The sequence below is a fragment of the Peromyscus californicus genome, unplaced genomic scaffold (genome assembly GCF_007827085.1).
Source record: "Peromyscus californicus insignis strain IS unplaced genomic scaffold, ASM782708v3 Scaffold_1__1_contigs__length_55948999, whole genome shotgun sequence".
Taxonomy (NCBI): domain Eukaryota; kingdom Metazoa; phylum Chordata; class Mammalia; order Rodentia; family Cricetidae; genus Peromyscus; species Peromyscus californicus.
In genome coordinates this window covers 5,863,228-5,886,023 of record NW_026294492.1, presented here as the reverse complement: position 1 = coordinate 5,886,023, position 22,796 = coordinate 5,863,228, and the positions used below count along the sequence as shown (strand labels likewise).

Sequence of the window (22,796 nt, the reverse complement as noted above, 5' to 3'; positions counted from 1 at the left end):
TTCTTTGATGCCCAACACTAAAGCAAAAGCCTTTGAACAAAAAACTCCTCTCCCAGTGTGATTGGGGTTAACCCGGCTAACATTTATATAGGTGTTGTGGCTGAAAACCCACGGTTATACAGTTGAAAAGCAAATCCTCCCGATGAGTTTGTTTACACTTTTATTTATCTTCACTGGTGTTCCAGCTAGTTTCTAGAGGACCTAGAGGCTGTGAAGGTTCACCAGTGTGGACAGTTAATGCTCTCGGCACTAACAGTGGCTGAGCTTCTAAGTATTATCCATGGTTGGAAGTCTTTTGTACAACCTAGGCATCTTGTTTTTGCCTATAGGATGTGAGACCCTTCACACATATCCTGTGGCAAAGCTAAAAATAGAGCTGAGCTGAAAGTCAACTCTGCTATAGAGAACTCAATTGTTAAAAAGGGAAATTAAAAGGGAAAGAAAAATGAATGGAAAGACACTGACCTGGGGCTAGAGAGGTGGCTCATGGTTAAGAGCACTTGCTGCTCTTCCAGAGGACCCAGACTTGATGCCCAGGACCCACATGCCTGGTAACAACTCTGTAACTCAGTACCAGGGCATCTGGCATCCTTGTCTGGCCTCTGCAGGCACCAGGCACACACATTTTGCACAGACATATATTCAGGAAAAACATTAAAAAACAACAAAAAAAGACACACACCTCCCAAGGCATCATAGTCCAGAGGAGGGATCTTTTTAATTGTGTCTTCCTAAGGGACAAAAACTTGACCTGTTGGGATTTTCCTAAATAAAGGATGAGATTGCTTTTTTTTTTTTCTTCTCATATCCTGGTTTGATTTTGTTCTGAGTTTTTAACCTTCACTATGTTTGATGAGATAGCCATGCCAGAGGGCTGTGGGCATTGAAGATGAGCAGTGCATTGCCTGCTTCTGCTGGGCAAAAAAGCTCTCGGGCTCCTTTATAGCATGGTTCTAATCTCAGGGTTGTTAAGTCATTTGGGCTGGGCTCTTACTAAGAGGAGGAATAGAAGATGATCACAGGGCAGTCAGTAAAGGCGAGTGGATTTCCTGTCAGTCACTGCTGTCCCACCCCACATTCTCCTCTGAAGGACTCTCGTGCTCCTTCGTCAGTTCCTTAGCTGCCCCTCTACTAGAGGCCCATGACCTTTGACACACAGGCCGCTTATGTATCCTTGGGTCCTGTATCTGTGGACTCAACCAATCAAACACAGAGGGGGAAATCGTAGCTACAGTGTTTACATATTGGCTCTTTTGTCATTGCGGTCTGATGATACAGGGTAACAGCTGTCTACATCACTTTTTACATTGTCTTAGATATTAGAGGTAATCCAGAGGTGATTTAGATTGATGCCATTTAATATGAGGGATTTGGAATACTCACCGACTTTGGTGTGTCTGTGGGGATATTCGGACCAATCTCTCATGAATCCCAAGGGGCCACTGTACTTATATGCCGAACATGGGTATCCCATGGCATCTTAAATTTCATCCCTCCCATCTGGACCTGTCTATGTCTCTAATGTGTTCTCACAGGGCCATTTACATTCATGATCTGATTAAAGATTTGTGATAAAATTAAAAGACTACATGCCTTATTGATCTACCAAGAAGAGTTTAACCTCATAGGCAGGAGAAGGGGCTTCATCTCTGTTCATTGTTCAGTTGATGCACAAGCTGAGGCTCTTCAGCATCCATGCTCCACATCATCACAGTCAACCTCAGCAGCTGCCTCTTAGTGTCCTTTATTGCCAAATCTGCCCATGCTGGATAGTTTCATATTTTCTATCGCTAGGAGAAAATACCAGCACAGATATTGCTCACAATCCTCTGGCCCTTTGGGACCTGTTAGTATTGAAGCCATAGATCAACTTGCCGCTGAAGTTCCCCAATGCCCTTGGTTCCATCATTCCTCACCACACAGCATTTTCCACACCTGTCCTTGCGGCTAACGGCTTCCAAGGACTCTCCCTACAAGGAGAGTCTGTGCTGCGTTATAATAATGACCAAAATCGCACATCACAGATTGTGTGGGAAGTTGTTTCCCAGTCAGCTAAACAGTGGAAATTTGACAACACACAGACAGTGCATTTTTGCAATGATTTCTTCTTTGACCTGCTTAGGCTTATTCCTGGAATACGATCTCCTCTGACGCTGGCATACGTTACCCTCCCTTCCACGTATCATCACTAGTGGGTAAGGTGAAAATGAGTGGTCCACATTTGAAGAATGCCCTTTGCTCCTCTTACATGATTTAAGACCAGCCTGGAGAAGCAGGATGTCAGCACCCAAACAGAGGGATGACGGGTAATCTCATTGTTTCGAGACTGGAGGCAAAACAAAGCATCCATCAGGAGGGCTGTTGATGCTGTGGAGCACAGGTCTCAAAAGGACCCTGGAGTAGATGTGTTTACCCCACAGGGGTTCCATATATATATATGATAGATAGATAGATAGATAGATAGGTAGATATAGATAGATAGATAGATAGATAGATAGATAGATAGATAGATATAGAGACGCTGGACAGGTAGGTGGTTCACCTGTCATGCTGGCTAGTTTAAGTTCCTCTTGAGGCAAGAAAATATTTAACTTTACTTTTGATTTTACAAGAGCCCACAGTTGAGAGGCTTGAACTTTTAAAAGTGATTGTGGAGTTTTGTAGAGACTTTGGATTTTTTTTTTTAAAAAAGAGATTGAACTTTTAATGTATTTAAATCTGTAAAGAATTTGTGAGGCTTTTAAAGTTATTTATGTTTTATGTTGTGACTTTAATATTATCATGTCATCTTGGGGACAAATGAGAAGGGAAATGTTCTAACTGAGAAGCGATGTGTTTGTGTGTCAAGCTGACAAGCGGTCACTTGTACTTGCTAGTTTGTGTCGATTTGACACCAGCTAGTCATCTGAGAGGAGGGAACCTCAACTGAGAAAATGCCTCCATAAGATGAGGCTGTAGGCAAGCCTGTAGGGCTTTTTCTTAATTAGTGATTGATGATGGAGGGTCCAGCCCATGGTGGGTGGTGCCATCCCTGGACTGGTGGTCCTGGCTTCTATAAGAAAGCAGGCTGAGCAAGCCATGGGGAGCAAGCCAGTAAGCAGCACCCCTCCATGGCCTCTGCATCAGCTCCTGCCCTGTGTGAGTTCCTGTCCTGACTTCCTTCAACTATGAACAATGATGCAGAAGTGTGAGCAAACTAAACCCTTTCTTCCCCAACTTGCTTTTGGTCATGGTGCTTCATTGTAGCAGTAGTAACACTAACTAAGACAGCTGAGTAGCCATCATGGTGTTTCATTGTAACAGTAGTAACACTAAGACAGCTGGGTAGCCATCATGGTGTTTCATTGTAACAATGGTAACACTAACTAAGACACCTGGGTAGCCATCCTGCTACTCTTGATGTTGAAAACCCCAGGCCTGAGAGTTCTATGTAGTCACAACATAGAAGGACATGTGTCAGTCTATGGCCATAAATAAGGGTTGCAGGTCTAAGAGCAAGCAGCCCAGAGCCCTGAGCTTGTTCTACATCTAATATGAATAAGGAACAACCTAAATCACCCTGTCTGCACCATCCCAGAGGTCTGATCCCAGGATCCCATGAAGGAAATATCACGTGGCCAGTTGGAGCCATCTTGTTTGCCAAGGTGTTGTTCTGGAACGTGACCCCAGGGGAGACCTTTAGACGTGAGTCCTGGAGTTCATGGGATCAACCACACCAGCAGACTAGAGGGTTGGAGAACAGTGAGAAGGGAAGACATGGGGTCAGAGCACACCGAGTCTCTGGACTAGTCTTGGGACCCTTCCCAGAGGGCTCTGTAGATCCAGTCAGTTCTAGGGAACTCTGGAAACCTTCCAGGAAGATACATACAGCACAAGGTCCCAAGAGGCTCAGGACTGAGTTAGTGGCTTTGCTTGGCCTGGGTTCCTGATCACTGGCTGCACATACTCAGTAGGAAATTGCTGACCGTGTTCTGTCTACCTGATGCCCATTCCATCAGAGAAGGGAGGAGATGGTATCACAGCAGGACATGCAACCCCCAGACTTCCTCCTGCTGGGGTCTTTACAGATAGGCTAGGAATGGGGACTCTGGAGACAATAAACACTTTCTCAGATTTAAGAAAAAAGATTTTTTTAAATTTTAATTTTAGCTGTATGAGTGTTTTTCCTACATGCATGTATGTGCACCACATGTGTGCAGTGCCTGAGGAGTCCAGAAGAGGGCGTCAGATCCCCTGGAACTGAAGTTACAGATGGTTGTGAGGCACCATGTGGGTGCTGGAAACTGAAACCTGGTCCTCTGCAAGGGTAGTAGGTGCTGTTTACCACAGAGCCATCTCTCCAGCCCCATTTTTTTGAGTAAAACAAGACAAAACAAAAACAAAAACAAAAAACGAACAAAAAACCCCCAAACCCTCCTGGCTCCTCCGGATTGTTCTGTTCATACTCCAGGGGTGGAGGACAGATGCCAAGAGCTAGCAGCTTCTCGGGCATTCCACACGTGATTGTACCCGAGCTTCATTTGAGCTGACCACAGCTACAAGCCATGTTCCCTTCTTAGAGGGACCCCCTGCTCCTCAGTTGTAAGGATTTTATGAGATCCTGCTCAGTCTGGCCTGCTCCAAGACTGAATAATCTGCAGGTAGGATTTAAAAAATTTTCAGACTGTTACTGTTCATCTCTTCCTTTTCCACCACCCAGAATTCTCAGGCTTCCAACTCTCTTTGACATCTTTCAAAATTTTGTTCTGGATTTAAATAAGCCTTTCAACCCACCTGAGCAGCTGGGCCATGATTCAGGCCACAGCAAACATACCCTTTCTTGCCTGAGCCGTGGATTTCTAAATTTGAAAATTATTTCCTGCCGGGCGGTGGCGGCACACGCCTTTAATCCCAGCACTCGGGAGGCAGAGCTAGGCGGATATCTGTGAGTTCGAGGCCAGTCTGGTCTACAGAAGGAGATCCAGGACAGGCACCAAAACAACACAGGGAAACCCTGTCTCAAAAAAACAAAACAGAACAAAACAGAACAAACAAACAGAAACTGAAAAGAGAAAAAAAAAGAAAATTATTTTCTTCTAGTTTCCAGAAAATTCTTCCTCTGCTGGCTCTTTTTTGTTAAGATGCCATTTGATGCTTCCAAGAACCCGCTTTCAATAGTTGTTGGAAGTGAGACCCAGGGCTCACCCATTTGCAGTTGTTGGTTTCTGAGCCCACACTATGGGAGCCTTAAGGCCCAGGAATACTTTGTTAATCAGCAGTAGATAAACGTGCTTCCCAGACTCCCACAATCAACCAGAGTGAAAAAGTAAGACTCTAATATGGTGTGAGTCTTTACGAACTCTGTGTGTGTGTGTGTGTGTGTGTGTGTGTGTGTGAGAGAGAGAGAGAGAGAGAGAGAGAGAGAGAGAGAGAGAGAGAGAGAGAGAGAGAGCGTACATGCCTTTGTGCCCCACAGAGGCCAGAGGAGGCTGCCTGATACCCGCTCTACCACATTCCACCTTATTCCTTTGAGACAGGGGTTCTCAACCTGGAGCAAGGCTGGTGGCCAGCATTCCCTGTGATCCTCCTGTCTCTGCCTCCCGCCTGTACACACAGCAATACTCATCTCTTTACATGAGTGCTGGGGATTCAAACTTGGGTCCATACACTTGCTCATCAAATGCTCTTATCCGCTGAGCCATCTTCCTAGACCCTCATCTTCAATCTTTTACATGTTCCGATTATTAGTGACTGGATTTTCTGGGGCATTCTACGTGGTCTTAGCTCAGTAGGGCATATTTTTCTCTAAGGGGGTTTTATTTAGATTTTAAAAACTATTTTACAGTGTACAGATACAACTTCTATGTTGGGATCCTTTAGATTCTAAGTGATGGGCTGTCACATCTGATGCAGCTTCAGGGGAGAGGAAGAGCTTTTCAGTTTTCCCGGGGCTCTGAGGCCTCCATACACAGGGGGACTGTTCCACAGTCAGATTCTGAAGTATAGGAACGGAATGCATCAGTGTTGTTACCGTTCTGGATCACTGGGGTCACTTTGCCGATGGTAGAACTTCCGTGTGACCCAGGTGGGAGGAATAATTGCTGCCATTTCCTCTACAGATAAAATACAGGCATTTCAATGCTGTGAGAGCAGTTTTGTTCAGTTCATGAGAAATTACGTTGGCACATGACCCAGAACTATCTGTGGAACAATTTTCAGCATCACCCACGATGATACTTGGCACATCAAAGTGGAAAATTGCTCTCACAACCTTGGAAGGTCTCCAAGCAGAGAACTTTGGAGAGTCTGGCTGGTATGAGGTGATCGCAAGGCTACCACATTCCTTCCAGAGACTTCTAGCCACCTAGTAAACTTGCTGGTCACATGAGTAAGTTAATTCTGTGTGTGACATCGTGTGGTGCCATGGAGGCCGATAGAGTTGGGGCTAGTGGGGCCAGTTGTCATCCAGGAGACACCTGCCATTAGGTAAAGGAAGGGATAAAAGAGCCACTTTCATATATCATGACCTTGGACTGACAGTGACCCCCCTGAAGCACCAGAAGGAAGGTAGTTCAGACTCAACCGCCTGAAGCCAACAAACCTATTTCTAACTGTAGTCTGCGTCTTAAGACACAGTAGCCACACAGTGACAGCGATGTGGCTGACGAGTCGATATGGAGAGCAAAGCTTATAGGCTCGTTTAATGTCCAAGGGTCAAAGCTGTAGAGATTGTAAATCAGAGAGTGTGTGGTAGTTACCTTTATCACCCCTGGGACTAAACACTTGGCAAGAAGCAATTTAGGGGAGGGGTTGTTTGGGCCCAGTTTCCTAGCAAGGGAACAATGGTGGCCGGGGCTCTGGCCTTGGTGCAAGAGCTCGTAGCTAGTCATAGAGCAGCCACAGACAGGAGCCAGAGCCACAGGCCTGTCCCTTCTGAGTCAGTTCGACCAGCCAGGCCTCATCTCTTAAAGGTTCCATCACTCCCCCCATAGTGCTACCAGCTGGGATATCTATCACTTGGCTGCTTTAGAAGCCATCATCCACGCTGGGTAAAGACTCGCCAGTGTTGCGGCCTTGGGGTCCCCCACCCTCCCATAAGTAACCCCTCACCCATGATCTGTATGTGAGCCCAATGAACTCATTGGTTCTCCGGGTTGAACTTCGGTGGAATCAAACTTTGGTTTGCTGTTAGGTCTTTAGTGGGAGGGGGATGGTGTTTATGTCTCCCCAGGGAAGGAAGTTTGGTAACAGAAGGGAAATCCATTCAGCAGCTTTGGGTGAGAACCCAGGACAAGAAGAGCCATAAAAACAGCTGCCACTGCCAATCTGTAGATAAATCTGAATAAAAACATCCACAAATGCCAGGCTGTGAGAACAGAAGGGGCTGTGCCCTTCTTTATCGTCAGGAGTAGATGGCATCTAAGAACCCAGGGGGAGGCAGAAGCCGCCGACAATGCTGAGCCCTGTGTGTTATGGACACCATGATAAATTCAACTGATGAATGATCACAGAAGAGACTAGAGATTACCAACAATGACTACCACTAATATGGAACAACTAACACCACGCCACTCAGAACTGATGAACTGATTGCTGATTATTCCCACACTGCAGCTTTTAGTGTTTTTAGAATGTGGTTGGCCGCAGACAGCTAACACTGTAGGTTAGGGGAGACTATGGACCATTAATATAGCCTTTAAGCTGTGACTGTCACCCGCGGTTTCCAGGCAGCTATAGACAAATCTAGTTTGTAGGGATAGCTGCCGGGCTTCAGACCAGCTGAGAAAGCGCTTGTTTAGCAAGAGAGTTTTAGGGCTGTGGAGAATGCTCAGTAAAGCGCTGAGGAGCCACGTTCCCCAAATTCATAAATGTCAGGATGGCAGACGGTGCTTGTAATCCCAGAAATGGGGAGGTGGAGATGGGTGGACCTCTGGGGCTCACCACCAGCCAGCCTAGCTGAACTGGGGAGCCCCAAAGAGAGACCCTGCCTCAACAAAACAAGGTGGATAGCATGTCTGAGGATGACACCTGAGGTTGTCCTCTGGCCTTCACAGGCATGAACACACTCATGCACACACATATGCCCACATATATACAAGGACATGCACACACATACACAGACATGCACACACACACACACCTACAACACACACACCACGCACACGGAATTTCACTCACGGGGGAAGAATGACCCATTACCCACCTTACAGGATAGGCCATAGTGATTGGCCCAGCACAGTTATGTGTCAACCACAGTCTTCAGGGATGAAGCCTGTTAGTTACCAGACATGTCAAGAGTGTGTCCAGAGCAATGGTATGCTGAACCTGCCCTTTTCTGTTTGTCAAGATGACAGGGGTTCATGTCCATATTAATCTTTTGTGTTTGTTTGGGTATTTTTTCGAGACAGGGTTTCTCTGTGTAGTTTTGGAGGCTGAGCTCGCTCTGTAGATCAGGCTGGCCTTGAACTCACGGAGATCTGCCTGGCTCTGCCTCCCGAGTGCTGGGATTAAAGGCGTGCGCCACCACCGCCCGGCCCCATATTAATCTGAGGGCAACACACCACCCAGTGTAGGGTGTCCCCGTCATCTGAGCAGTGATTGTACAGGTCCCCCGTGCCTTACAGACGTGCTAGCCTGACTGTTCTGTTGTGTCTGGACATACTCATTCAAGAACTAAAGAACCAACCATGGTGACAAGTCAGCCCCATTCAATGTCACTCCCACTTCATGGTGGCGTCTGTCTCTGGCACTCCCGTCACTTCATCCGTCCCTCACGAATTGCAATGATCCGTGGAAATACGCAAAGGCACGTGAACCGCTGGATAATCGATACTGTAGAGCGTTCAAACGGTGCAGAATCTTCGTGAAGTTGTGAGGTGAGAGGGTCTGACCGGATGGTTTCAGAAACGGCTCCAGGGATACTGTTTGGGAAGAGGAGACAAGGGTCTGAACAAGGAAGGACTGAGAGAAGCCCTAGAGGGGGGGTGTGGATCCCTGAAGCTCCTGATGGTCATGCAGATACCTATCTCTCTGGCATCGTTTTTTGAAAAGCAAATGGGAGACAGAAGATGCAGCCAGCCGTTATGGGGAAATAACCCCAAAAAACCAGCTCACTGTTAGTAACTTGAAGGTGAATTCTAAGAACTCACTTGTCACAGCAACAGTAAATACAAAGTATAGTTTCAGTTTTTGAGACAATGTTTCCATTTATCTTTTTGCTTTTTAAAAACAATTTTTTTTATTGTTTTGAGACAAGGTTTCTCTTTGTAGCCCTGGCTGTCTTGAAACTCTGTAGACCAGGCTGGCCTCGAAGTCACTGAGATCCACCTGCCTCTGCCTCTCGAGCGGTGGGATTAAAGGCATGCACCACCACCACCGCCTGGCTCCTCTCTGTTACTTCCTATGAAAATTCAGTTCCCATTTTATTCTTTGGTAATTCTGCCTACTGTCAGTTATCTTTAGACAAGGATGCTATCGTAATACACATTTGATACGTTGAACATGTAAAATACAATACAACAATAAATACTTGGACATTTTTAAATATGGACATTGAAATGTGACTTCCTAATTACTCTTAGACAGCTCCATCTTGTTTATGTACATGTTTTTAGTTTTGGGTTAGTATACAAAACAATGGGTTTCACCATGGCATCTTATACGCTCAAGTCATTATACTGTGTTCTCATATGTTACATGAATCCTAATTTGTCTTATAATAAAACCCAGAGCCAGATATTGGGGTAAATGCTGAAAGATCAGAGAGACAAAGGAACAAGCCACTAGAGAAACTTCTCACCACTACCGAATCCTCAGGACAAAAGGGAGGTGAGATCCCATCTCCATGAATCCTCAGACTGAATGTCCTCAGCCAAAAGGGCATGAGCTCCTGTCTCCTCCTGCCTTATATTCCTCTCTCTGCCCAGCCATATCACTTCCTGTCTCCACCTCCTTAGTGCTGGGATTAAAGGTGTGTGCCACCACTGCCTGGCTCTGTTTCTCTTTTAGACTGGATTAATCTCATATAGTCCAGGGTGGCTTTGAACTCACAGAGATCCAAATGGATCTCTGCCTCCCGGATGATAGGATTAAAGGCGTGTGTGCCGCCACTGCCTGACCTCTATGTCTAATCTAGTGGCTGGCTCTGTCCTCTGATCCTCAGGTAAATTTTATTTGTTAGAGCACAAAATATCACCACACTCATTTGTCCCTCTGTGCCCCCTTCTCCCTTCATCTGGTTCTTTCTTCCCTGACTTAGTTTCCCCTTCTGTCTTCTCATCACACCTATTCCACCCCTTGTCTATACCCCCCTTTTCTCTTGGAATGCTCCCTCTTCTCTCATGATTCCCTTTCTAGTGTGCCCACCCACATATATAAACACACACACACACGTGCATCCATACATGGTTCTGTATATGAGAGAAAGCATACAATAGTCGTCTTTCTGTGTCTGGCCTATTTTGCTTAACGTGACAGTTCCAGTTGTACCCCTCCCCTCCAAATGTCATGACTTAGTTTCCCTTTACGGCTGCATACAATCCCGCGTACCCCCTTTGCTTTATCTGTCCTTTGCTAATGACCGCTGGGGCTGTTGCACCTCCTGGCTGTTGTGAACAGCTCAACTGTAAACACGGGTGTGCACATATCTCAACAGTTTTTTTTATAGTGAATGTGTATGTGTGTGCTTGTTCATACATATGCAGATGCATATATATGTATACGTATGCATATATATATATGTATGTGTGTGTGTGTATATATATATATGCCAAGAGAGCCTTGGGAATCATACCCAGGAATGCCAACTGGTTCAACTGAGACAGTCTTAGGGACCCTCTGGTCTCTATCCCCAGCACTGGGATTATAGTTGTGTGAGCCTACACCTGGCTTCTTACTTGTGTTCTGGGGCTAGAACTCAGGTTCTCATGTTTGCAAGGGAAACCCTTTAGTGACTGACCTATCCTACCCCTCTGGGTGTTTCCTTAGGGTCCTTTGGTATATCCCATGAGCAGTAGACATAGATAGTTTGTCTGCAGCTCTATTTTCAGGTTTTTGTTTTTGAGGCACGTTCATATTGATTTCCACAGTGGTTACACAGATTCCCATCCCCATCTGTGGTGAGTAGCGCGTTTCTCCCCCACACATTCTGACTAGAGTGAAATGCAGTCTCCAATTAGTTTTAATGTACATTTCCCTGATGGTTAAGGATGATGAATGCTTTTCCAGTGCTTATTATATTTCCTCATTTGATAGCTGTGCATCCTGGTCATTAGCTCTTTTCTGGACTGGACTTTGTTTTGTTTTACACTGTGAAGATGTGTCTTTGCCAAGGCAAATTTATTAAATCCGATTGATTTAGTAAAGAACTGAGTGGCCAATAGCTAGGCAGGAAGAGGTTAGGCAGGACTTCCAGGGGCGGAGAGGACTCTGAGATAAAGAAAGGCCGAGTCACCAGCCAGAGACGGAGAGGAAACAGGAGGTGCAAGATGGATGAGAGGTAACATCACATGACAGAACATAGATTAGTGTAAATGGGTTAATTTACGTTATAAGAGCTAGTTGAGACAAGCCTAAGCTAATGGCCAAGCTTACATAATTAATAATAAGTCTCCGTGTTGTCATTTGTGGGCTGGCTGTCCTGACAAGAAAGCATGCTACATTTGGTGCCCAACTTGAGGCACCAGGTGAAGTGTTTATCTAATTATTCTTTATCACTAAAAACTCAGCAGTCGGATATCGATCGGGGTCAGAACCTGACTGACCAGAGAAGCATTGGTGAAGTGACCAATGATCTCCTCTCTCCTGCCTCCATCCAAAAGAGGGCCGAGTCTCTCTCTAAGCCCCTCCCTACTGCTTCCTGTGTCTCTCTATCTGTCCTGGGTCCCCTGAAACCTCTGTGGCTAGTTTCGTCAGCCAATAACTCGTTCTGCCTTCTGATTCAAGGTCAACTTTATTGGCAGTCTCGGGAGTGTCAGAGTGTGATCAAAATATCCCACAACGGGACTTTTTGTTTTATTTTTAATTTTTGTGGTTCTTTACATATCCTGGATATCAATCTCCAATCTGTAGTGTAGTTGGCAAAGATTCATCTCCCATCTACAGGCCGTCACTTTAGTCTGGCAGTGGTTTCCTTGGGGTTATTTCCTGTGCTGTTGGGGTCCCACTCAGAAAGTTCTTGCTTGGGTGTATGCAGCAAAGTGTTTTTCTGAGTTTCAGGTCTAATTAAGGTCTTCGATCCATTTTGAATTACTTTTTGTGAAGTGAGAGACATAGGTGGTTCTGATTCCATTCTTCTGCACTTGGACATCCAACTCTGTTGTATTTAAGTGCCTCTGTCAGAACTTGGGTGGCTGGAGCCGTGCGGACTTATTCCTGGGTCTCCCATCCTATGGCATCTGTACACGTGAGTCCAGATGAACACTAGCTGGAGGCTTTAGATCTTGTGTGCCGGCTGAGGTGACCAGGTCAGTGAATCAAGGCTCACGAAATACAGGCTGCTGCACAATATATTCCAGCTTTTGACACCAATTAGCTGTGTGACCTTTCACAGATCACCCCCTTTCCTTGGGCCTCAGTTTCTTCATCCAAAATGTAAAATTTAAATCATATCCATGGTCTGAATCCTATTTGGAGTTCCAAGTCTTCTGGGAGATGGGACTCCTTACATTCTTTTGGTTCTGTTTGTTTATTTTGCACGTGTGTGTGTGTGTGTGTGTGTGTGTGTGTGTGTGTGTGTGTGTGTGCTTGTGTCTTGAAGTCAGAGGATGACTCTGAGAGTTCATTTTCTCCTTCTACTATGTGGGTCCTGGGGTTTGAACTCAGGTCTTAGTGGAAGGGACCTTTACCTGCTGAGTTATCTCACAGGCCCAGTGGGAATCTTAAGTGTTCTCTTTTAAATTCCTAGAGTTCTCTGTCCCAGTGTCCCAAGCAGTGGGACCCTGACAGGTAAGGTTTGTGAATGGCCTAGAGATTCTAATGGAACTGTGGGCCACCAGGTGGCCCTTAGGGTTTGTTCACTTGGGACTTCAATTCATTTTCTTGTACCAGGTTAGTTTTCATCCTGGGCGTAGGAAGAGGTACAAGGGATGTCTCTATAACCTCATCTGTTCCAACTGTGCCCTTGTCACAGACAGCTTTCTGGGAAACAGTGAAGTTTAGGGAGTGGGGAGACACACCACCCCGATTTTGACACATTTCCCGTGAACACAGCATTCTCACCTCATATAAGCCACGTTCCAGAGAAACCGGATGCCGCTACCTTCCCGTAGAAATGCCCCACGGTGGCTGTGAAATTCAGGAGGTGACAGACGGAGGAGAGGACAGTGACACTCTGGATTGAAATAGCCTGTGCTTTTCTTGGCCACTGTGGGCCCAAGGCCTCGCCTGTGGTCTAACTCCGAACTCCTCTGGGTTGTCCAGGACTGCCTCAGGATGCTCTGAGCTGGGGTGGTTGTCCGACCTCCACAGGTGCGAGTCTGGGCTGCTTGGGCGGTGTAACTCATTGGGTTTCCGTGCTGGTCAACTAGAGATGCATTTTTGTCTTCTTACTGCCGAGCATATGAGCCATTAGCCTGACATAAATCCAGCTGAAACCTTGCTGGATTCCTGTCTTTTCATCCTCTCGTGATATCAACTGTTCTGGATGGAGGAACTGAGGGGCATCACGTGACAAAGACATCAGGGTTACTACCGGTTATGTCACAGACCAGCCTGGTGACAGGTGACACAGTCTGGACAGGCTCCTCTCAGTCCTCATCCTCAGGGTGGTCTTCAACACGCCTGGCCCAGTTATCACTAGGATCCCTCTGAGTCTGTCTAGGGAGACTTGCCATATCTTCGATGACTGACAACCGTGGGCAGCTTCCAATGTCTCCTCCTTTCTGCCCACTCACCCCTGATTCTCCTAGGTTCTTACCCACCCTGGTCCTCGCTTGGGTCAAAATTGAGCCCCATCTCTATTCACTATTACAATCGACACTATACTGACAGTCTGAATAGTCTTACTTGCTATTTATTAGAATGTTTTTCCCTTTAAACGTCTTCTGTGGCTTGAATACGATGGTCCTCCTGACGCTCGTGTTGTGAGTTTAATCTACATCGTGAGGTATCAAGAGGGGAACTTCCTCTGCTGATGGTGCACAGGGGCGGGACTTTGGAATGTGAAAAGCGATTGGGCTCAGGGTGCAGTCTGCATGGGTGGATACTGGAGCGTTTTAAAGGAGAAGAGAGGGACTGGTGAGATGGCGCAGTGGTTAAGGACACGGGCTGCTCCTACAGAGGACTGGGGTTTGATTCCCAGCTCCCATGTAGCAGCCTACAACCACTTGTAACTCCAGTTCAACTCTAGTTCTGGAGTCTCAGAGCACCCCCTCCCCAACTCTCCGCCCCCTTCTGACCTCCATGAGCATTCGGCACACATGTGGTGCACATACAAGTAGATAAAACATGCTTACACTTGCAACCAACTAAACCAACCAGGTCCCTTTCCCCATGGGGGTCTGGTATGTAATTGTTGCAAACAGCAGCCTCCCCGGTAGTGTATGTAGCCTGTTGCCTCTATGGGTTGCCCTAAGGGACCTTGGAGATGGCTTTCTGGCAGTTTTAAGTCTCTGACCTCAATGCTGTCCCTAGTCTAGGCTCCAGACAGGTGTGGGAGGTGCCTTTGGGAAGCCCCAGGGCACAGTGGTCAGGGTTCACATTGGCCAGGCCACCGTATCCATCCGCACCAAGCTGTAGAATAAGGAACATGTGACTGAGGCTCTGTGTAGAGCCAAGTTCAAGTTCCCTGGCCACCTGCAGACCCACATCTCGAAGAAGTGGGGCTTCACCAAGTTTGATGCGGATGACTTTGAAGACATGTCACTCCTGATGGCTATGGGGCTAACTGTATTTCCAGTTCCGGTCCGCTGGATGAGTGGTGGGCCCTGCATTCCTGAAAGCTTCCACAGTGTTCTCCTATGCCCTATCAAATCATGTTTAGTAATCAATCTCACATCCAGTCTGGGGGAAAAAATCTCATACACATAAAATAAAAATAAGTCTAAACTTTTAAAAAAATGAAGAGAAGGAAGCCTGTAAGGGACATGAACATGCCATCCCTGTCTCTCGCCATGTGATGATGCCCTGCGGTGCCTGGGGACTCTGTCAGCAAGGCCACTTGCCAGATGGGACTCCTGCCTTTCAACCGTAACTGCGAACCCAAACAAACCGCTTTGTCTTATAATTTGCCGTGAGTAGTAACGCAGGACTGTGGCATTAGATATTAGTAACAGAAGACGGATTAAAGCAAGTGGAACCCAGTTCCACAAACAGCCGCTGTTTACCAAAGACACAGCTAAGCATCGGGGCTCTGGGCTCCCTGGGCTTAGAAAATGGTGAAACCTAGTTTGCTTGCTTATAAGACTTGATAAATTCCTTAGCAGGCTAATGGGCCTGAGGTCTTTCGAATGGTGGAAACAGAGTCTGTGTTCTCGAAGCTGTCTACCAAAAATGTGGGGCTCAAACTCAGGTCTTCTGGAAGAGCAGCCACCATTCTTAGCCAATGAGCCATCTCTTCAGGTCCTGTCTTCCCTCTAGAAAGCCACAGAAAAGAACATTCCAGAGTGAAGTAGGACTTTCCGGAAATGAACCATCCCAGACTTTCTGGAAGATGTACCCCCTGAAGGGATGAGCTATGCTTCCCGAGAAAGACAAGATGTGCCCTTTGTTTGAAGGTGAAACTACATACATAACGACATACATAACTGTATGTCGGGGAAGTGTATTCCCTGGGTGGGAGGGGCGGGTAAGAGGCAGGACCAGAGGAAGGAGGACACTTGTCCATCTGTCAATCCCCCCACAGGAGTCCGCTGTGAGGACTGGCCTGGGGTGTTCTGACATCTTTGACATTGCTTTCTGGGCCCATCTTCCCCATTCTGTCAACCCTCTGGCGGGAGCAAAGGCACCGACAAGAGAGACCTTGGTGGGCCTCTCTCTGTGGCTATCTGACTCTTTTGTCTTGTTTGGGCTTTTCGGTTTTTCAAGAGGGGTTTCTCTGTGTGTGGCCCTGACTGTGTAGGAACTCACTCTGTAGACCAGACTGGCCTTGAACGCACAGAGATCCATCCCCCTGCCTCTGCCTCCTGGGTGCTGGGATTAAAGATGTGCGCCACCGTGCCAGGATGGCTATCTGACTCTTTAAAAATGGTCCCTGAGAAAGAGGGATTTCTCCAGGTGTCTCATACTGGGAGAAGAAACAGGCTGAATGAAGCCTGGTGCCAGCCCGAGGAGGAACTTGTCGCCCAGGAAGAGGTTTCATGCCGTCCTGACTGCTTGTTAGACCATCTTGCAGAAAGACTGGAGCTGAGAGTGTAATAGACCGGACAAACGGTGACATATCTGTGGCCTGCTATTTAAAACAGAACTTCCGTGTCGGGACCCTGAACGTGGAATTCAGAGGGTCGCTGGGTCCCTTTGTTCCTTTTCCCAGTGTGGCCACGTCGAGTAAGTCTCCTTTTTCTACATTTCATGTTTACTCACCTCTCAATGTGCCTTTTAAGGATAAATGGCCCAGTTTGTTACAGCCGTGCAGGCCCAGGCTTTGACCCTAACAACTCGGCTAACAACCTCATATCTGAGGGCAGAAACTCTGAGTGGTTCACGGGGCACACGGCCACTCAGCTGGTGGACCACAGGAGCAAGCCTGAGTCATAGAACATGAACAGGGGCCATGCAAGTGGCTTCTGAGTTGTCCCCCAGGGATAGTCCCAAAACCAGGAACCCCTCTGTCTTCTGTCCCCGTGGGTCGGAACAGGGACACAAGGAAGGGGAGCAGCTGGAAATGGACCCCCAGGCAGGCACCATTTCCTGGGAGGCGGAACAGAGAGAGAGAGAAGGACCTCAGTGCAAAGCTACCTCAGTATTGTACATCTTCACCCCTGGAGGAAATGAGCCCCTAACTGCTTGGTGTCATTTCACTGCAGTAGGTTAGGTTGTCCCAATTCTCAACTGAACAAGCTGAAGTTGAACTCTATGTCTAGGAGAAATGCAAATCCGTTGTGGTGGTTTGAAAGAAAATGGTCCCCAAAGGGAGTGGCACTAATGGGAGGTGTGGCCTTGGTGGAGTAGGTGTTGTCTTGTTGGAGAAAGTGTGTCACTGTGGAGGAGGGTTTTGAGGTCTCATCTATGCTCAAGCTATGCCCAGTGAGACAGTTTACTTCCTGTTGTCTGTAAATCAAAGATGTAGGACTCAACTCCTTCTCCAGCACCATGTCTGTCTGCACACCGCCATTCTTCCCGCCATGATGATAATGGACTAAACCTCTCAACTGTAAGCCAGCCCCAATTAAATGTTTTCCTTTTTAAGAATTGCCATGGTCATGATGTCTCTTCACAGCAATAGAAACCCTAACTAAGACAATTATATATGCCAATAATGATTCCTACACATTTCCTATTTTATTTATTTATTTATTATTATTATTAATTATTGAGACAGGGTCTCTCTCTCTCTCTTTTCCTCTCCCTCCCTCTCTCTCTGTCTCCCTCTCTCCCTCTCCCCCCGTAGCCCTAGCCGTCCTGGGTGGCCTTGAACTCACAGAGAGCCACCTGCCTTGACTCCCCTAGTGCTGGGATTACTGGTATGTGCCACCATGTCCAGTTACTTTCTACTTTAAAATCTATTATAATCAATTTTATTTTTAGACCAATAAGAGCCAGAACTTTTGAGTGGATTTGATTTCAGAAGGATGACTATGTTTTGTTTTTTCTCTTTTGATTAGTGTATGAACATCTTGTTGGAAGAGGGAAAGGAATACTTTATGCTTAAGAAAATAATGCATTACAGAAAACTTGAAGATAAATCAAAAATCTAAAATTTAAGAACAGTTTATAAATTACATGCACTGGTCTGCTTCTCTTACATTTTCTTTTACAAATGAAATTGTAAGGTGGTTTTCTGAGGTGGTGTTTGGATTAGGGGTGAGAGAAGAGGACTGATAGGGTGAGATTTAAGGTTATAAACGTTCTGAATGTAAGTAGGTTGCATTTGGGTTTTTTTTTTTTTTTTTTTTTGACATCCTTGTTAGATGACCTTAGGAACACGCGTCTCTACAGGCAGTTCTGGTTTTATCGGTGACGGTGAAGTTTCTGGACTCTGCCAGGCACCTTCCTTTCTTGCTACTCTTCCTTCTTTGCATTCCTGTCTCACAGTCAGTGGGGTGTGAAGGCCCTACACGCCCAGCTGTACCACATGAGTATAGATTAGCTCATAGCTTTCCCTAACTAGCAAAAAGCAGGCAGGAAGTTGAAGGTGAGGTGTGCCAGCCTTAGGCAAGACTCTCTGTCAGGCTGTGCCTGTGTGAAACTGGTCGAAACCAGAGCAAAGCTGAACACTGAAAGAAGGGCTGGAGTAAGATAAGATACGGAGTCCAGTAGGTGCCAGGCACAAGTGAAGTCCGCATCATGGCCAGAATCCTTTCCTACATCTAATGCAGTTAATGTCGTCATAATCTTAATTTTCTTTTTAATGCCACTAGAAATTGAGCAAGTAAAATACTTAGGATATCTCGCCAAGTTAAAGATTAAATTAGACAAAGTAAATTAATAATAGAGTTAGTGTTTTGATGCCTGGTTAAGCAAACAAGATATGTTTGGTTTACTAGAGCTATCAGAGGCTGGAGATATGGCTCTGATGTGGAGAGCTTGGCTGGCATACACAAAGCATTGGGTTAGATCCTCGGCGCCGGAACAACAACCACAAAAGACCCAACTGTAGAAAATCAGAGTGGCCATAGCATAGCACATGGCAGACATGCTTTATAAATACATTCCTTTACTATAAATGGTAGAGCATTGTGGAAAAAAAGTCATGCCATGCCAAGCTGAACAAGTTAAAGAAAATAGGAACAAAAATGTCCCCAAACAATAAAAAAATAACCCTGACAAGACACCTACAGTGGCAGAAACCACAGAACGGCTTAAAAGAGCCCTGAGCAAGCCGATGCTAGCCACTTCTATAAAGAGAAAAAAGGGAGAAGCAAAGCCATCAGGCAGGGATGCTGCCTGGGCTCCAAATGACTGTGGTGCACTGTGGATGTCTGCAAGACGCAGAGGGCAGAGCTGTTGCCGATGACATGCAGGGGGCTGGTGACACAACCTCAAAGAAAGCCTGAGGTACAGAAAACTTCATGGGCAAGCCAGCACACCAGGGCAATGTGGGACTTCAGAGAAACCCGGTAAGATCCAACAGAGCAGCAGCACCCGCACAAAGGAATCAAGAAACCAGGCCTGAGGAAATCGTTAAAGAAGGTGTTCATCTACTGATGTGGAGAGGTGTTTGTCTAGAATACACAGCAAGGCAGGAGAGGTGGAGCGCCAGGTGGAGAGATGGATGTCGTGCATCTCCAGACTAGATCGTGGCATTTCCTGTGTCTAAAGTCAATGCCCCGATGAAGAGTAGACAGTTAGGCAGAGGACCAGAGCTACTTGTATGAATGAATGTGTGAGGTATGGATTCCGGACCCGCTACACCCTCTATGGCATTTCCAGATGGAGTGGCGATGCATTGCGAGGCTACACGTATGACATCGCCCACTCTTCTCCATGATCTCAGGTTAACGCTGTCAGGAGGGCGGTGCTGCCAATCAACTCTAGATCACCAGACTGTGGTGCAAGAACAGGAGCCAACAAAGACGTCTGCTTCCGCGTCTCAGAATCCAGAAACACCACAGTGATGCCAGAGGTGATGTCTGTGTATTTATACAAGGGTTGGCTATTTCGTTTTCGGGGGGGATTTGATTACTTGTTTTCTGTGCCATATCTGTGTCTTGTACTGGATTTACAAAGGACTTTATGTGCCCTAGAGACTAGCTCAGAGAGCTGAAACGTGTACCACCTCATACAGCTAGAAACAGCCAAGATTCCAAAACAGCTTCACCTGGCATCAGAACCTGTACTCTAAGACAGTGGTTTGGAACCTTCCTAATGCTGTGACCTTCTAATACAGTTCTGCGTGTGTGGTGACCCCCAGCCATAAAATGATCTTTTGTTGCTACCCCATAACTGGAATTTTGCCACTGTTGTGAATCAGAATGTAAAGATCTGTGTTTTCCAATGGTCTTAGGCAACCCCTGTGAAGGATCATTTGACATGCCCCCCCCCAGGGGGTTGCAACCCACAGGTTGAGAACCACTGTTCTAAGGCCTATGAGGATTTTAAGTCCATATGGTGAAATCACTGGTGTAGCACACAGCAGAATCTTCCCAAGTGAAATTGGTGGACATGCTGTTCTGGTTCTCCAGAAAAATGATCCCATCCTTGTGCTGAGAGAATGTCCACCGTGACAGAGGCTATGGGCGTCATTAGCCACTCCTCCAACCACCCACAAATAAGGAAGACAGTAAATACAGAAGGTGTGCTAGGACTATCACACACACACACACACACACACACACACACACACACACACACACACAGACTCAGAGGGAGATAGATGATAGATAGATAGATAGACAGACAGAACACTGCAGGCTACTTCACAATACCCTTCTTTTTTTTTTTTTTTTTTTTTGGTTTCTCGAGACAGGGTTTCTCTGTGCAGCTTTGCGCCTTTCCTGGAACTCACTTGGTAGTCCAGGCTGGCCTCGAACTCACAGAGATCCGCCTGGCTCTGCCTCCCGAGTGCTGGGATTAAAGGCGTGCGCCACCACCGCCCGGCCAATCAATGTTTTATTTATTGACCAATCAGAGCAACACATTTGCCATACAGAACATCCCACAGCATATAAATGGAAAAAAAGAGTTCATAAAAGCTGCAGGACATTAAAGTCTGTAATATTTTATGATATTTTTGTATAGTCAATGTTCAATTAGAAAGTACAGTGTAGTAAGGGTTGGGGATCTAGCTCAGTGGTAGAAGATTCTGTCCTCAGCTCTGGAAAAGAAGAAGAAGAAGGAGGAGGAGGAAGAGGAGGAGGAAGAGAAAGTACAGTGTAAAAACTTGATTCCACAGCACAGAGAGAGAGAGAGAGAGAGAGAGAGAGAGAGAGAGAAAGTCTATTCACAATAATATCACAATTGCCATATCGGGGTGACAAGCAACTCCTATTCAAATTGTACCTTTAAATCAAATCAAAATTGTAAAAGCCAGGAAGAGATGCCAAGAGCTTGCCAGCCAGCAAAATCTGTATAAAATTTTTCTCTCGCAATGTCATTGCTGTTCAAGTTCATTTTGTAGAGCTGCCAGAAGACTTATGAAGTTTTCACTACGCTCAAGGAGATAACTGAAGGAAAAACCATCCATTTTAAAGGAAGAAGTTATTAAATAAAAGCTAGTGTGAGTGGCCATCAGCTTCATACACTAAAATGGAAATTAGGAAACTTAGAAATGAAAATTTAAGGTCAAACAGAAGGAGCTATAGATGGACACTGTCACAAAGAGATTTAGTGAGTTATTTCCGAGGGATTCCCTGGGAATAAGACCCAGGGAAGGCAAAGATATATAAACATGAACATGCAAGATCAAGAACTGTGAGGGAGGGGCTGAGTCTCAAATATATATTTTATAAGCGTTCCGGAAGACCATCAAAGAATTAGTAAGAAGCAAGAAACGAAACAATAGTGGTGATGGGGGAATGTCTTTTTGTATGCTGTGAAAGTATGTTGCTCTGATTGGCTGATAAATAAAGCTGTTTGGCCAATGGTGAGGCAGAACAGGGTTAGGCAGGACATTCTAACTAGAGAGGAGGAAGGAGAAAGGAGAACAGAGGAGACACTGCCAGCCGCTGCCATGAGAAGCAAGATGTAAAGATACCGGTAAACCACGAGCCATGTGGCAAAGTATGGATTTATAGAAATGGGTTAACTTAAGATATAATATCTAGCTAGCGAGAAGCCTGAGCCAATAGGCCATATAGTTCGTAATTAATATAAGCCTCTGTGTGTTCATTTGGGTCTGAGTGGCTGCGGGACTGTGAGGCCGCAGGAGCCAGGTGGGCACAGAAAAACTTCAGCTACATAGTGGCTAAAGTTTTTAAATGAAGAAATATTTTTAGGTTAAAAATATATCCTGAATCCTTTCCATGTTAATGGAATATAAACTGGATCCATTCCTAAGCACATTAGAAGTCCAAGAGAAAGAGGGGGTTTGAAAGTCATCAAAGGGAAAATGTTAGATTTCTGACAGAAGATAATCATTAGCAACAGCAAACTTCTCACAGAGTCCAAGAAACTGAAAGACTAAGTAGTTAAGATGCTAACTTAGAGCCAGACTCAGTAGACATGTCCCGAAGGTTAGCACTGGGAGGCGGGAGGCTCATCCATGAGGTCAAGGCCAGCCTGGGCTACATTGTGGGTTCAGCCAGGGTTACATAGCGAGACCCCGTCTCAAAAGAAGAAAAAGAAAAGAAAAAATAGACAAACAACAAACAAGACCCACAACACAACTAAGCGTGGTCACTAGGATCTCCAGCTCGGTTGTGTCGCGGAACAGAGAAGGACGTTGACTCTATGATAGAGCCTAACACTCGGTAGAATCAGCAGCCCCGAGAGAGCCCAGAATAAGTGACAGCAGAGTGAAAAAACAAAACAAAAAACAAAATAAAAAACAAACAAACAGACAGAAAACCAATTCCCCGAACAATTAAATGTTTCTGGAAAAACAGTTTCTCTATAGCGGAACAACAAAGGGTGTGATGCCATGTCCTGTGAAGCTAGAGTTTAGGAACGGAGGCAGGGGATCAAGAGATCAAGGTCATTCTTGGCTGGGACGGCTGGGCTACACTAGACTCTGTCTCAAACTAACAACCTAGAAGGTAGAGGAACAATTGTTAAACCTGAAA

General features: G+C 46.0%; 1 long non-coding RNA gene and 1 other non-coding gene across 2 annotated transcripts in view; one reads left to right on the top strand and one right to left on the bottom strand.

Moving 5' to 3' along the window:
- Window positions 1-760: 760 nt before the first annotated feature.
- Window positions 761-22,796, bottom strand: part of LOC128115281 (uncharacterized) — a 61,292-nt gene continuing 39,256 nt past the window's right edge. The window contains exon 4 of the long non-coding RNA XR_008220104.1: window positions 761-8,900. This is a non-coding gene — a long non-coding RNA (uncharacterized LOC128115281). The remainder of the gene's footprint in view (window positions 8,901-22,796) is intronic.
- Window positions 14,435-14,569, top strand: LOC128116135 (small nucleolar RNA SNORA70). The gene has a single exon (XR_008220391.1). It is a non-coding gene; the product is annotated as a small nucleolar RNA SNORA70 (small nucleolar RNA).